At 45.2% G+C, this 16,060-nt stretch overlaps 1 long non-coding RNA gene across 1 annotated transcript; it reads right to left on the bottom strand.

Moving 5' to 3' along the window:
* Positions 1–13,466: 13,466 nt before the first annotated feature.
* LOC147867375 (uncharacterized) lies at positions 13,467–13,984 on the bottom strand. Its single transcript, XR_015532393.1, has 2 exons — positions 13,947–13,984; positions 13,467–13,842 (listed from the first exon to the last, which is right to left on the bottom strand). It is a non-coding gene; the product is annotated as an uncharacterized LOC147867375 (long non-coding RNA).
* Positions 13,985–16,060: the final 2,076 nt, after the last annotated feature.

The following is a 16,060-nucleotide window of genomic DNA, read 5'->3' as shown; positions in this document are numbered from 1 at the left end:
GTTTTATGTTGTTGCTTATTTTTCTGCTTTCACTCAGAGAGTGTAAACAGAGCAACCGAAGAGAGAGAGAGAGAGAGAGACGAAGAGGTCGTTGCCTCTGTGTATTACCGCCGCCTGTGGCGAAGACAGTGAGCTCAAGGTTGTTGCCTTGTAGCTTCACCATTGTACACCTCTGTTCATAGTGATAGTTGGAGTTTGAGGACTCCCGTGGTTTTTCCCATTTAGGGTTTTCCACGTAAAACATCCTATGTACTCTTCTCTCTATTGCCTTCGTGCATTGTGTATTTCCTGTTTTTCTGTGAGTTGATCCTATTCCTCGGTTGTGGCCGAGCACTGTTTGCAACATTTCCTTGATCACTTTGTCGACTTCTTTGTGTGGCGGTACTTCCATCATCATCAGGAAGCCCTCGAGCCCGTGTTGCTTCAGCCATGTCTTGGCGGCTTCCGACAGCGTTTGCGGGTCCATTTCTGTGTCGGGGTCGGACTGCGGTGGCGAGGATGGATGGTGATGAGAGCGGGGTTGAGAAAGAGAGAGTTTAGAAGGCATGGGTTCTCTGTGCGCAGGTTCTCTTCTGATAATCTTGCAGCGTTTCGGTGCTTCTGTGCTCCTGGATTCGCGAAAATAGAGGGTCTCTACGCGCAATGGTTTTTGTCTGTGCATTCTGGCGCCTTTTTCGAGTTTGTGCATGTCGCGTACTTAAAATAGCATTATGTCCTGTGGTGGCGCTTTAAATGCCCACTACGTACCTTTTCGCTCCACGCTCTTTCATCCATTCATTCCTCGCTTTTGCATGATTGTTTTTTTTTTTTTTTTCAGTTATTATTCTTATTAGTGTGACGTCACATGTCCGTTGGTCCTCCCGGACCCTTACCGGCCACATTCTCTCTGGTTACCGTCTTGCCGTCTCTGCCGTCTTCGTGGTTGCCGTCGGTCCTTTGCTCAAATGGGTTCTTAGGCATCGGTCCTCTATATGCCTTTAACCGGAATCCATTTACCCATTTGCCCAGCACTTCGCCGGCAAGTGTCCCCAACTGGTAGGACCCATTATACTCCCGTGTTAGCCAATATGGTCCAGTCCATCTAAACCTTAGTTTACCCGGCATCTTGCCCATCCGGGTTTGGAATACTAGCACTGGTTTGCCAATTGCGAACATTTTTTCGTTACCTTTCCTGTGCCGGTCAACGAATGCTTTCCGTCGCCGTTGCTCTAATTCTAAATGTAGGATGCTGGCCAACCGTTGTTCCTCCAGCTCACACAGCGCTATCAACCTTATTGTCTCCGACTCCTTCTCGTTCAGCCGTTCTCGTAGCTGAATCCGTAAGCTAGGTACTTGAAATTCTACCGGCATGACCGCCTCAAGTCCGAACGCCAACCGGAACGGTGTTGTTCGGATGCTCGTTTTGTATGCCGTCCGGTATGCCCAAAGCGCGCTATGTAGCTTTGTGTCCCAATCCGTCCGGTTCTCGTTGACGATCTTCCGAAGGATGTTCTGGAGCGTCTTGTTTGTTGATTCCGCTAATCCGTTCGCCTGTGGATAGTAAGGTGTGCTTCGTTTGTGGACCACGGCATAGAAGGTCATTAGGCTTTCCACCACTTGTCCGAGAAAGTGCCCCCCTTGGTCAGTTATCAATTCAATGCGGCATCCGTAACGGCACCAGATGTACTCATATAGAAACTTTGCCGTTGACGCAACGGTGTTATCCCGTAAAGCTTTGGCCTCCACCCATTTCGTGCAGTAATCCGTAGCAACGATAACGTACCGATTACCCGTTCTCATTGCCGGTGGCTTGAACGGTCCTACAAAGTCCAACCCCCACTTTTGGAATGGCTCGAGTGGTAGTACCGGCTGGTGTGGCATACGAGCTTGCTCCGTTGGCTGGCCCATTCTCTGGCATAGGTCACATTCTTTTGCGTACCGTACCGCATCTCTTAATGTCGTTGGCCACCATAGGCCACTTTGCCATATTTTTCTGGCTGTCGCATCTCCGGCATAGTGATCTCCGGCAATTCCGCAGTGGGCTTCCCTCAGTATCAGTTCCTTTTCATCGTTGCGCACTGCCCGTCTCCATATGCCGTCAGCTCCCTTGTGGTACAGTGTGTCTTGCAGTAAGCAGAAATGTCGGCTTTGTACCGCCAGGCGTTTCCGTTCGTCCCGGTTCAGCTCTTCCAGAGGCAGTCCTGTGCTCAGAAACTGGTGCATATTTGTGAGCCACTTGTCTTCCTGGGCTACTGTCTCATCTGCTGCCGTCTCCGTAGTGACTCGAAACAGCTCCGCATCCGGAAACTCATCCGGTACTCCGTCACCTGTCTCTCCGGACTCCAATCGGCTTAAGTAATCTGCTACGGCATGCTGTATACCGGGTCGGTGGAATATTTCAAACTCGAACTCCTATAACAGTAAGGTCCACCGGGCCAATTTGCCGGTGAGTGACGCCTTGGACACCAGGTAAAGGAGTGTTGAATGATCTACATGGAAGGAAAACTTCCTTCCCAATAAATAGTGCCGAAACTTTGTCACACTGTAGATCATTCCTAGAGCTTCCCGTTCCGTAGTAGAGTAGTTCCGTTCTGCTTGGGATAGCTTCTGGTTGGCATAGTACACTGGCCGGTACCACTTTGGTTCCGTAAGCTGCATCAGTACGCTTCCGATTGCGATGTCGGAGGCGTCCACGAACACGTGAAATTCTTTACTCCAATCCGGAGGTTGTACTACCGGTGCCTGCGATAATAGTACCTTGAGGGCCTTATACGCCCTATCCTCAATATCGGTCCACTGGAATGGTGTCCGATGTACGACGGCATGCAACGGTGTAGCCAGGTCGGCCAAGTATCGGAGCATCCGGCTATGCCACTGGATCTGGCCTAAGAACCGGCTCAATGCCTTTGCCGTTGCCGGCGCCGGTGCTTCTAATATGGCTTTCACTTTGTCCGGGTCGACTGCTATACCTTCCTGGCTTACGATATGTCCTAATAAAGTTCCACTGGACACGCCAAATACACACTTTGCCGGATTCAAGCTTAGCCGGTACGCTCTACACTTTTCTAGACAAAGACGGAGATGTTGAAAATGGTCCTCCTCCCGACTATAGACGGCGAAATCGTCAAGGAAAACCTGCATAAAAGCCGGTATATATTCACCAAAGATTTCCATGATGATCCTTTGAAACGTTGCCGATGCTGTTTTGAGTCCGAACATCATCACCACGGCCACAAACACCCCCCATTCGGTGACGAATGCCGTTTTCTCTTGGTCGTCGGGGTGCATCCGGATCTGATTATATCCGCTGAATCCGTCTAGGAAGCTATAGACCTCATGGCCGGCGACGGCATCCAACACTCCATCTGTGAACGGAGGTGGAAATGCATCCGTTACCGTAGCCGCATTGAGTTTCCGGTAGTCCACGCAAACTCGAATTTTTCCGTTCTTCTTCGGTATGACTACGATCGGGCTCAGCCATGTCGCTTTCTTTACCGAACGGATAAAGCCAACTCTTAGCAATTTGTCGATTTCTTCCTTGACCTTGGCAGCATAATTGGGATTCATTCGGTACCGTCTTTGTGCCACTGGTTTTGCGTCTTTGCTCAAGTGCACTTGATGCTGGTATAACAGAGGGTCGAGTCCTCGCATGTCTTCGTATGACCAGGCGAATACGTCGCGAAATTCCATGAGAAGTGTTATCATCGCTGTTTTGTCTCCGGACTTCATCTCCTTGGTGATCTGCACCGGTTTTGCTTCGTCCGTGGTGCCTAAATTCACCTCTTCCAATTGCGATGCTTTCACGCGCTGTGAAACGGCCATTTCCCGTTCCAACGCTTCCTGCGCTTGCCGTAACTCCCGGATTGCGTCTTTATCAGGTTCTGCTTCCGCCTCTTCTGGTTGCGGTAAGTACGGTGCTACGGCTTCGGCAATGTCAATTTCGAAGAGGGGTATGATCTTCGGGTTTTCCTGCAGGTATTGAGCTTCTTCTTCGTCCGCTAACCCTTCGAGCATGTTGACGCATTCCGCATACAACAGTGTACATTCCTTGCCAGTGCTCGTCCTTGGCTGTGTTGGTACCCGTACCTTGGCTTTTCCTCGCCAGAAGGTAATTATATTTTTTCGCCAATTCTGTTTGATATGTGCCGTTTTCAACCATGGCCGCCCCAGCAATAGTGGGTATGCGTCTTGTGCCTGTAATTGTAGCACTACGGCCGAGATGTGAAATGTATGCCCGCCGACGGTGACTTCTAATTTCCGTATTAATCCTGTCAACCGCACTGAGCTTGTATCGGCCATCCGCAACCAGAACGGACACGGCTCCCACTCGTGGATTCCTAGGTCCTCACACGTCCGGAGGCTTATTACATTTACCCCGGAGCCTCCGTCTATAACTATGCTGGGGAGTTCTTTCCCTTTTACAATGGCAGTGATTACCGGACTGCTGGTGTCTACCACTGTTGGTCCCTCCTCCGGATTCGAGAAGAGTACCGGTGCCGGTGATGGTTCTCCTGCCGTCATGGCCGTCTTCAGTCCTTCCGTGAATCTAGGCACGAGTTGTAGGAGTCTTCCTAGTGGTAACGTAATCTGGCATTCTTGCAACGCCTGCCATGTCTCGTTCTCAGAGTGACTACCGCCGGCAAGCCCTGCGGTGTTCTCCTTTTGCTGCTGTAAGTCTGTGACATTCTGCTCGTTTGCTTTCTTTACCCATTCCGTTGCTTGTTTGCGGATGGTCTCCTGTGTCTCCCATTCTTTGGCCATGCCCTTCGATCTTGTGGTCACCTGCTGCAGGTCTGCCACCTCAAGGACTACCATATTTACCGCTGGTCGTTTCTTATAGCTCTTCACCGGGCATTGGTTACTATAATGGCCTTCCTGTCTGCAGTAGTAGCAGTAGGCTTTTCGGGCATTGCTAGATTTGGCATTGTCTGTTGTACCCGGGGCAGGTCCTACGGTACGCGCGGGGTTTTGTACCGGTTGGCTACTTGGAGCGCCTTGTTCCGGGTCCCGGGGGTAGCCGCCTTTTTTAAAATGCCGTTTCTTGTTAAAGCTCTTCTTATTACGGTACTCCTGACGGGGTTGCCCGTTATATCGGCCGTATTCCTCCCGTTGCTGACGATACCCGGGGGAGTGCTCCCGGTCGTACTGTTCGTATCGTCTATTGTAATCCTAGTGCCGATCATGCCGGTCATAGTTATCTTGCCGATCACCGTACCGGACATCATTTTCCCGTCGCTCGCCGTATCGGACATTATTTTCCCGTCGCTCGTCATACCGGACATCCTGTGCCGGTCGGTCACGGTCCATTCGCCGCCAGCGTTCGTCTTCTTCGTCCCGGCTGCTGCGTGGCTCAATTTGTCGGACGGGCGGTGCTTGCCGAGTCAACAAATTATACTCGCACCTATCCGTCGTATGGCTCTTGGACCGATAGATTACACATTGCGTCCTCATAGTGCATTCTAGAGCCGAGTGTCCGGAATTCAAGCAGGTTGTGCACTGTATTGCTTGCCGAAATCGGAGGTCTTCATCGGACGGTAACGCCCGTTGAAGTGCGCCCAATGTGAGCCAGGAGCTTGTCTTTTCCATCTCTTTCACCCGGTCAATGACCTGGTCGATGGTACTTGTAAAGAAATCGATTACCGTGCAAACCGTGCGTAGGGGTTCCCGGAGCGCGTTTAGGAATATCGTCCGTAATTCCTCCTCCGAGGGTGCACGGGTAAGCTGACTATGCATCCGTTGAAACCGGATGACAAATTGGGGAATGCTCTCCCCTGCCTCTTGCCGGATAGTATAAAATAAGCCTACCATTACGGTCTGGTCCACCTCCTTTTGAAAAAAATGCATGAATTTAGCTTTTAAATCTGCAAAGGTGTTGATGGTAGACGGGTCCTGCGTCCGGCGCCATCTTGCTGTCGGTCCCTCCAATGTGACGCCAAACTCTGCTATCTTAGAGCGTTCTTCTTCCTCCGGTGTCAGTCGCTGGGACACATGGTTGGCTTCCCATGTCCGTTCAAATGCGTGCACATGAGCTTCCGCGTCCGGATCATCTCTATACTTGGAGTACTGGAACGGCATGTCGTCGTCCAGTATCGGTGCGCGGGCTGGTAGCGTTGGTGCTCGTTCCGGAATTTTCTCCGGTGTCGGTGGTCTTTCCCGATTTGATTCCGGTGTCAGTTGTTTCTCTTCCGCTGGTGACGGAGACCTCTCCTCCTCGACTTCCGGTGTCGGAGGTCGTTCTTCTTCTGCTGGTACCGGGGGTTCCATCGTTAGCACTTCCGGTTCCGGTTCCGGTGTCGGTAAGGTATCCGATCCTTCGTCCTCCGGTCCGCCCGGGGTTTCGTTGCTGCTACGGTAGTTCGTGTGCACGCTGTATTCCCCTTCGGAGTCCGATTCATATGCTGAAAAGGCCTCTGCTTCGCCTTCTCCGTTTGCCAGCGCGTGGAGAAGGGATTCGGTTTCCCGGAGGCTGCTTAGGCTACTGCCGTCGTCCGGGTGCGATGTTTGTTGTAACCAGTGGGAGTCCTCCGCTACTCTCCGGATTACGTTGGAAAATGAGCGATCCGCTCTAATTTCCTGTGCCGCTTGCTGGAAGGCCTCGCGTCTCCTTTGCCTTTCGGCAAGGCGTCAAGTTCGATCTGTAACCAGGTCGTGCGTTGATCTAGACATCCATCCGTGCCGTCGTTCGCTGCAAAAACAGGAATCGTGGTCGCCAAAAACTGTGTTAACTCTTCGGGCCGGACAATGGCCTAACACAGGGTGTCTACGTGAGACACTTCACCAAAGGGTGTTACGGCAACCGGATTAGACTTCAATGCTTAATCCGACTTAGTTAAGTTACTTATTAGGATCGTCTTCATAACACGCGTAAGATATACAATTAAGACAGAATGGCAATTGACAGAGATATAACAACGCTTAAGCTTTCATTAATTAACCGCTCACTATTACATTGTATCCGGGCCATTAAATAGGTTTCCGGTCTGTATTACAAAACGTGCCATCCGCACCTATTCGGGATCGGTCCGGATCCGGAACGGCATACCGATTCCGGTCCATCCGTCCACACTCATAGCTTAATTACAACCACATTCCTACTACTTAATTAGCTCTCCGTTTCCCACTCTGGACTCCTTTGCCGGCCGGTAACACTTCTTTCACAAAGGTGTTCGAAATTGTGTCTCCCTTGTGTAAACCTTGCTTGTAACAAGGGAGCGTTCAAGCTTGCCCATGCACCTCTCTTTTCACAAAGGCATTTGAAACTTTGTCTCTTGTGTGTGTAAGTAAGCCTTTTCCTTGTGTGTCTGTGTGTAAGCCTTCCTCATGTGCATTCGTTCACCTTGTGACTAGGGGTTGATTCGGGCTTGCCCATGCACGTCTCCTTTTCACAAACCCATTCGAATACTCGTGCCTTGTTTGTGTAAGCCTTCCTTGTGTTGTGGGTGTGAGCCCTATTTCCTTTCCGTCCATAACCGTAGCGGTTCCGCCTCATGATCCGCACATAGTGACGGATTTTCACGACAGTGTGCATACTTATCAAAGCACCCACGTGATTTTCCTCTATGAGCAACATCGATTGAAGTTCAAAGAGTGATGGCGTACTCTCCCTTGTGCAAACTGCCATTCGGAAAGCTCCGAACTTGGACGCTAGCCCTCCAAGGCACACCTGCACCATTTCATCTTCCTCAACGTTCACGTTGACGGAGGCGAGAGAATCGCAAATTTCCTTTATTCAGGCCATGTAATCGGCCACAGACACATCTTTCTATCAGAAATTTCTTAGCTCCTATCTGAGTTGTAGCTTCTTGGACGTTGTTCTCGTGGCGAAAATCCTCTTGAGATTCGTCCATGCATCCTTTGGTGTCTTGGCATCCCGAATGTCGCTCAAGAGTTGGTCGCTCACACAAGATGCAAGGCAGTATAGAACTTTGCTTGCCGTCAGTTCCTAGGTCAGGAAGTCTCTGTGTGTCGATTTGGGTGCTGTGTCGTTAGCTCCATCAACATAACTCCAGTAGTCGTGCCCAAGCAGGTATTGGGGCATCTTGCATGACCAAGATGCATCTTTTTTACCTCAGGCAAATTTGGAACACAGACCTTCCTATTACGGTAGAGCAAACCGTTAGTAATGTGGAAGTATTCATTCGAGGATGTGGTGGTGTCTATTCCAGACTCAACTCTTGCCCAATATTTCACAAAATAACTATCATCAGGATACTTTTCTCAAAGTCCTGAATGTGATCAACCCATCGTGCCTTACGACCTTTTAGGGCTTCTTAGTCACAAAAATATTTCAAGGACTCGTGGTCCGTAGTTACCACAAAACGATTTCCATAAAGATAAATGGTCTCTTCGAAGTGCGTTGAGAGCGAAGAACTATTTAAACGGTCTCTTCGAAGTGTGTTGAGAGCGAAGAACTATTTAAACGGTCTCTTCGAAGGATTTTGGATCCTTATCATGCACTATCCAGTGATAGTCCGAATTGGGGATGCCATTGACAAAATAAGCTATCAACCAATTGTCCCAAATTTTGGATTTGGGTTCTAGCATGGTGAACATAGTCTTCTAGTGAGAAAAACTTCTTGCTAGAGAGGTTCATTAAAGCTTGTGTTGCCTCGGTTTGAGAGGGAGGTTGCAAAAATTGGCCCTTGTAAACTATGACAAAATCTGTCCAGGTATTGAGCAATTTCCCCAAAGTATGGAGACAACACCAGGCGGCGTCCTTACCCCCTAGTTCTCGGCCGACATATGCAATCTTTGTACTAGCTGGCGTGGGACAGAGCTCAAAATGAGACTCCCATCGGCCCAGCCATGTGCAGATTGCTTCTTCGATTCTTTCCTTTTTTTCTCCCGTAAATGCCTTTACGACAAATGATGGTTCACCCTAACGCTCATTTGGTCTATTAGTCTCACGTTGTAAACTAATAACACGGGCCTCAAGAGCACTTTGATATTACCAAAGTTTAGACATCTGATGTGCAGTTGAACTAAGGAAATGTTGTATTTGAAAAAAATACGACTCAATGGGGGATTTCCTTGAGTTCCTTCCGCTTGAGCAGATGGCATAAAGTTGTTATTCTAAGCCATTGAGTGATTATTTCTAGCAAAGAAATAGGATAAGGTAAAAAAAATGGTCATAACATCATGTCGTGATATAAACATATCATGGGCCAACATTAATCGATATCATGATCTCACGTCAATACCCCTCTAGACGTATGAGATGAGGTTCAAGATCAAGTTACTATGGTAACACAAAGGTGTTTTAAAACCCATGGGGGTGACAAATGAATGTCTTTCCCTGATCTCTATATCGATTTTTTCATGGCAGCTCCCCGAGGCTCAACCATGTATGTTTGCGTCATGAATAGTTTATACATAAAAAAAATATTAACAATAAACTATGTTTCTGTGCCCACGTATGTGGTTTCGGCTCTTTAAGTCCTATTACGAGGACCTTGAAGTGCACGTAGACCTAAAGTCTAAACATGTTTTATAGTCATATGTATCAACAATGTTGTATGGTCTTGGTCATATTTGAACTCGAGACCTCGAGAACAATTGCATTAAACACTTAAGCTAACCAAATAGGTTGCTTGTGTTGAATGTTTTAAAACATTTTATGTGTATAAGAGATATGCGAGGCATTTGCTCATATATGTTTTTTTAAAGGAAACATATATGTTGGTACAAACTATGTTGGTACGTTACCTAACCTCAAGTCTCATAATTACGATGGCATACGCCAGAGTGCAACCTAATGGTCAAGCCAAATGAGCCCTCTTTTCGTAGTAGGCCCACGTGGCCCATCACATGGTCACGTCATTACAAATGCCTCTCGTAAGAATGATCTCATGGTGGCATTGTATCCCTGTAATGAGGGAGGGATGTTAGATACATGTGTCATAGGAGCAACCTCACATGAAGTGGGTCAAGCCCTACGTTCTCAACATCATTGTGGCTATGATCGTTTCGTTACGTAACAAAATCGAAGTGACCAACGGGGATGTCAAAAAAAAAATTGTTGAAAAATGGATGGTGACTACGCCATTCTCTCAAAAATGTGACGATGGCTACAAATATCCTTTCCCTGAAAAGGACAACATTCGATATAGAAATCGCGTAATAACTAATATACACATATGTATATTTGTCGCATATATATAATCAAACACGTATACACGTGACCACATATGCATATATATTAAAACAAAATCGTAACATCAAATAGCCAACCTATGATGAAATCAAGACCCTTAATCGAGGCATATAGCCTCTACGCACGCGAAACATCCAAAAATAAGGGTTAATCATAATATATTATTGTGCCTTTCGGCACTGAATCATTACATGAGTCGGGTGGGAACCACTGGGGTTTTGGACTGGGAGGAGGAAGAATTTGAGACGAGTTTAGTTATGAATAGATTATAAGAAAGAGAGATAGAAATTCGTGAATCCCACGAATATAGTTTTAGTTTTATTAATATTTAACCCTAATTATACTTTGGAATAGATTAAAATCGATAGTAATAGATTGGAAACGAGAGATCGAAAACCTCGTGAATCCCACGAGTATTATATTAATCAATATTTAGACCCTAATAATCACCCCATAATTTATTTATTTATTCTTTCCCCCTTATTACATTGTTCTCCACATCCTTATATAGTGATGAGAGAGAGAGTCTTAGCAATCCATGCTTTTTCTGTAACTATGGACTCCATCCTTTCTCTAACATGTTTTTTTGTCTAAAAGTGATCATGCTTTTTCTAACCTCATGCGTTTTTTATCGACTATAGTGTTCATGCAGGCTAGATGTGCATGTGTAGCTTTTTTCTATCCTGCGTTTTTCTTCTAACTAAAGCTTTTTCCTAGAAAATATGCGTTAAAAAACATTTCTATATGGGATATTTGCTTTTCTAACACTCATGATATGCTAGTATAATGGTAAGGCTTCACATTATCAACATGGAGGTACAAGGTTCGAATCTTGCCATATGTATATAATATGTATTCTCATATTTTTTTTGTTTTCTTCATATTTATTAAATCGGGTACTTTATACGTTTTTCATGTAGTGTACCAAATAAACTACGACAACGCAATTGAGATATTGACCACTTACGCATACAAGACCAAACGCATATCGGTTGCATAGAAATCCATATGTATGTGAACGTAATATGAAATTGAGGTATTAATCTTGTACGCATACGACACGAATCACATATTAAATATATGTCAAATGAGGTATTGACCTCATACGCATACGTAACATATGTATGTGAATGTAACATGCAATTGAGGTATTAATCGTGTACACATACGACACGAATCACATATTATATATATGTCAAATGAGGTATTGACCTCATACACATATGTACATGTTTTATAAACCAATTAATTATCACTACCACATCATTGAATCAATGAAAAAAAACACATATTAACTATAAATCATTAGATTGGGAGATGAAAGAATAAGAAAAAAAATAAGGAAAAGTTATGGAAGTTCCTTTGTTGATTGTTATCTAGATAAAGGTTGACCGCACGTCAATCAATCACCATCAATCAAGAAGAAAAAAACCAGCAAAAGAAACATTAGAACATAAGATCTGATACCAACTATTAGAGTTATGATCTAATGTAAGCATATGATAAGGATAAAAGATATAAGAAATAAGAAATGTGAGACAAAAAGAAGGGTGTCGATCCAGCCGACCACCCTCAAGCGAAGGGATCGAGACGGACTCGAGCCTCGATCGGCGTCCCATACCACCACCGTGGCATTGAGTCATACCTGGTGTTGGCGCGCTCGCTACAAGAGTTGACCCACCACAACGTCAAAGTCTCAACGTAGTCAAAAGATGATGAAATGACGGTAGCTAGGCCTGATATTTATAGCAAGACCCAAGGCCACCAAGCAAGCTCACACTTGGCCTAATGGGTTGTCTCAATCCCGAGGATTAAAAGTAATCCTCCCCATCTTTACCCACTTGTTTAACCCTCACACTTATTCATGTGTATAGAATACTACGGTAAATTCTCACCACGGGATATTATATGTTCATGCTCGTAACACTTCTTGGTCTATGTGGACACTTTACTGCAATATGCCTTGGTCCTCCGCAGTAAAGACATAATGGATTTGCTCGGTGTTGTTGCTTTTCTTCTTCCGACAATGGTCCACAACAACATGTGGTGTCGATTTCCATCGGTGTTGGAGTATTTTTCGGAGATGCATTATATGACTCCCTTACAAATGGTTTTGCCACCATTGAGGCATATGTGGGCTCCGACCTGGTCCTTGCCATTTGTACCTGACGTTCCAAACGTTGTTTGAAAATCTAGTTATCGCATCGTAGCACTCGACTAATTTCCTGTGTGAGCAATTTTGGTTCTTCGGGAAAAGTCAGGAATAAGTCTTCGACATCATTTCGTAGGCCGTATCGAAATTGCTCCATCAATGCTTGATCTTCCTAGGGGATATGAGAGGTGAGTAAACGGAAATCTACAACATAAGCGGAGGCTGGATGATGACCTTAAGGTAATTGTCAGATTTTGTTGATTGCAATGCTTATGCTATCAATATCTCCAAAATAAGCTTTAAACTCGCTTATAAACTCTTCAAAATTATTTAGTAATGGAGATCTTTTTTCTAACGGAGCGAACCATGCCAAAGCTAAGCCTACTAGACCCACTCGTAATGCATCGGTGGGATATCGAGAAAGATGCATTTGAATGAATAATCGTACCTGATTTAGGAATCCTTTGAACTGTGATCGTGTTCCATCGAATTTTAATAGGAAGGCCGATCTTGGGCTCTTTATGAATCCCTTGAATACTTGGCCCTTGTTGTTGCAATGCTACAATGGTTGCTTCAAGTTGTAGAACACATAACGCTAGCTCTCCATGTTGTTGTTGCAACTCCCCATGTTGTTGTGCTTACTGCTTTTCTAAAGAGATTTGTTGAAGATCCCTAAACAGTCTGTGATTTTCTTGTTCCAATGCGACAAACCTTTCTTTCAAGCACTGTAGCTCTAAGAAAACAGTTGCCATAGTATTGGAGGAAGGAAGGATACGAAGTTTAGTATGAAGGGGAGGAGGGATACGAAGCTGAAGACTAATTCGGTTCAAACTATCAGGGATAGTACTAGAGGCAAGGAGAATTAGTACTAATGATAGAGGAGAAGAATGAGGATTAGTATTTAGAAGGGAAAGAGTGTGTGAGAATCGAGAGAGAGAGAGAGAGAGAGAGAGAGAGAGAGAGAGAGAGAGAGAGAGAGAGAGAGAGAGAGAGAGAGAGAGAGAGAGAGAGAGAGAGAGAGAGAGAGAGAGAGAGAGAGAGAGAGAGAGAGAGAGAGAGAGAGAGAGAGAAAGAAAGAAAAAAAGATATATTAACGTCTTCTAAGGCCAAAATTGGCTCATGAGACAAATGGTTTACAAAAAAATGGGATATTTACCCATTCATCAAAAGTAAAAATAAAAATAAGATAAAAATAGAGTTTAAGCTAAATAGTTCTAAGAAAATAACAAAATTGTTGTATATAAAAAACATGTTCTACAATGAAAATGATGTTAAACTAGGCCTAATTTCATTTCCATCCAAGTCTCTCGAAGAGAAGCAGGAGGTCAAAGGGTTGTGATGTGGATGTGGCCCGTGGTCCCAATGTAAAAGATACCCCAACCATAGCTTCTAGCCGACGTAGCTCACGTTCCCTTATCTTCTTAATCTTTTCTACTCCACGTCGACTTGTTTTGAAGCCCAACATCCGAGGGCGTTTGGTTGTTCTTTGCATTTCTGCTTCCTCAAGGGAGAGGCCGGGCAGCATAAGTGTATCCACATTCATCGTCTCCCCTTGTTCCTGAAAAATTACACTAGCTACATGTTGATGAATAGTAAAAGGGTTATGATTAACACTTAGTAATTTATTCTCCCTATATTGTTTTAGTTCTAAGATATACCTACCTAGTCTCTTTACACTCGGGGTATCTAATATTTTGGAGAGGGTGGGAGAGGGTCCTAATATATGTCTTGGTATTCCGCATGTATCTCGGCATAAGTTGGGCACTTGCATGTGAAGCGATACTCATCCTCTATCTCTATATGGCATAACCTACATAGCCTTTCCTCTCTAAGGACTCTATTAGCCTGACCGTTCTCAATCTCAAGTTGGTGAGATGACATCCTAAGTTGTCCAATGGCCACCCTTAGTGCATTTGATAAGAATGTATCTAGATATCTTGGTTGTGTAATAAAACCTAACTTAGAGAAGTGCAAAAAGTGTTCCTTATAGTACAACATTTTCGATGGGAGTGGCTCTCGTGGGGTGATCCATTTATATCGAGTGTAAATTTTCCATATTTCTTGGCGTATCACTTTATTACGGTCTTCATGAGAGATTAGAGTTTGAAAAGTCCCATGGTTGTACTTAAGGGGAGGTAGGTTATTAATCTTTATGTCGTTTGCAAGTAACCAACTGACCACAATGTTATACCAAGACCTGGTGTCTCCAGACGCATGTAGGGATCGGGATGCCTCAAAGGCTCGACGGGATATCCTATCTTGTGGCTGACTATGTATCCGATGAATAAAAACTACCACTTGAAAGAGTGCTTCTACTAACATCGAGGGTAGACTGAACTTTGCTCTAATAATGTCATGTGGTACTGTCGATTTGCTTCGGAGTTGATGTGATAACATCGTCACCAAATGTCTCTCTAATTGCGTCCACATGAAAGATGGTAGACCTGGAGCCCATACTACTGATGCATACATGAGGGAAGGGGTCACTAATGAGTCAAAGAGCCATCCCTTAGTCCGTGGCTCTTGAAAGTATGCCTGGTGGCATTGTCTCTCTAAGAGTGAGAGGGATGCATACCCTCTCGTTAGCCTATCTTTGGCTACCTGGGTCATCGAGAATTTACCTGAGCGAGCACTAAAAGTGACTCCCAAGTATACATATGATCCCACGACCTCAACTAGTTTATGAGAGAGGATTAAGTGACATTTACTCCTAACTCGAGACGATGTATGAAAGATAAGGACTTTAGTTTTCGTTAGATTCACTACTAGTCCTCGTTGTGTACAAAATTCATCTAGGGCATTAAGATGTTTTGTAGGTTGTGTTCCGACTCCGAGAGCAAGACAATGTCGTCTACGTAGAGTAAGAGACTAACTTGCGTATCCCCAATAGCTACTCCCTTACGAGCAATAAAATCAATGATCTCATCAATGTAGATCCCAAAAAGAGTTAGTGATAGGGGGCAACCCTGTTTTACACCAATGGTGCTAGTGAAACAATCGGATAGGCCACTTGGGCATCTTACGCACCCAAAGACTTGCTCATATAAGGCATAAATGGCCAAGATCATGTCACTTGGTATCTCCAAGCTCTTAAGTCTATCAAAAAACCTCTCCCTAGGAACTGTGTCAAAGGCTTTACAGAAGTCCACAAAGCAACAATATAGTTTCTTCTTATGAGCCTTCGTTTGGTCAATTAAGCACCTAAGTGTGAAGATATGGTCAATAGTGGAAAAGGCTCGTCTAAAGCCAGCCTGCTCAGGTGCTCAAAGGCTTAATGTTTCCAAATAATCCTTGGGCTCCACTTCCAATACTGCACCATATAGTTTAGCGGGCGTATGACCTATCATAATGGTCCTATATGTATTTGGGTCCATTGGATCCCCTCTTTTATGTATAGGGGCCACTGTGTTCATGGCCCATTGTGGTGGAAAACCCTCACCGAGGGCACGGTTAAAGATTAGAGTGAGAAGGGGGGGGCAAGGCACTCTCGAGCATATATGATGTGCTATACTGCACCATATAATACTGGACCATATAGTTTAGCGAGTGTATGACCTATCATAATGGTCCTATATGTATTTGGATCCATTGGGTCTCCCCTCTTTTATGTATAGGGGCCACTATGTTCATGGCCCATTGTGGTGGAAAACCCTCGGCGAGGGCACGGTTGAAGGGGGGCTAGGCACTCTCGAGCATATATGATGTTCTTGGCTCGCAATCCTGTGTGTTCCATGGATTTCCTAGGTGAAATAATAGCTGAAAACAATATTCTTCAT

The sequence above is a fragment of the Azolla caroliniana genome, unplaced genomic scaffold (assembly GCF_043228905.1).
Source record: "Azolla caroliniana isolate FFs.n. ecotype wild unplaced genomic scaffold, voAzoCaro1.0.p SCAF_2, whole genome shotgun sequence".
NCBI lineage: Eukaryota > Viridiplantae > Streptophyta > Polypodiopsida > Salviniales > Salviniaceae > Azolla > Azolla caroliniana.
This window is presented reverse-complemented; position numbering and strand designations above follow the sequence as displayed.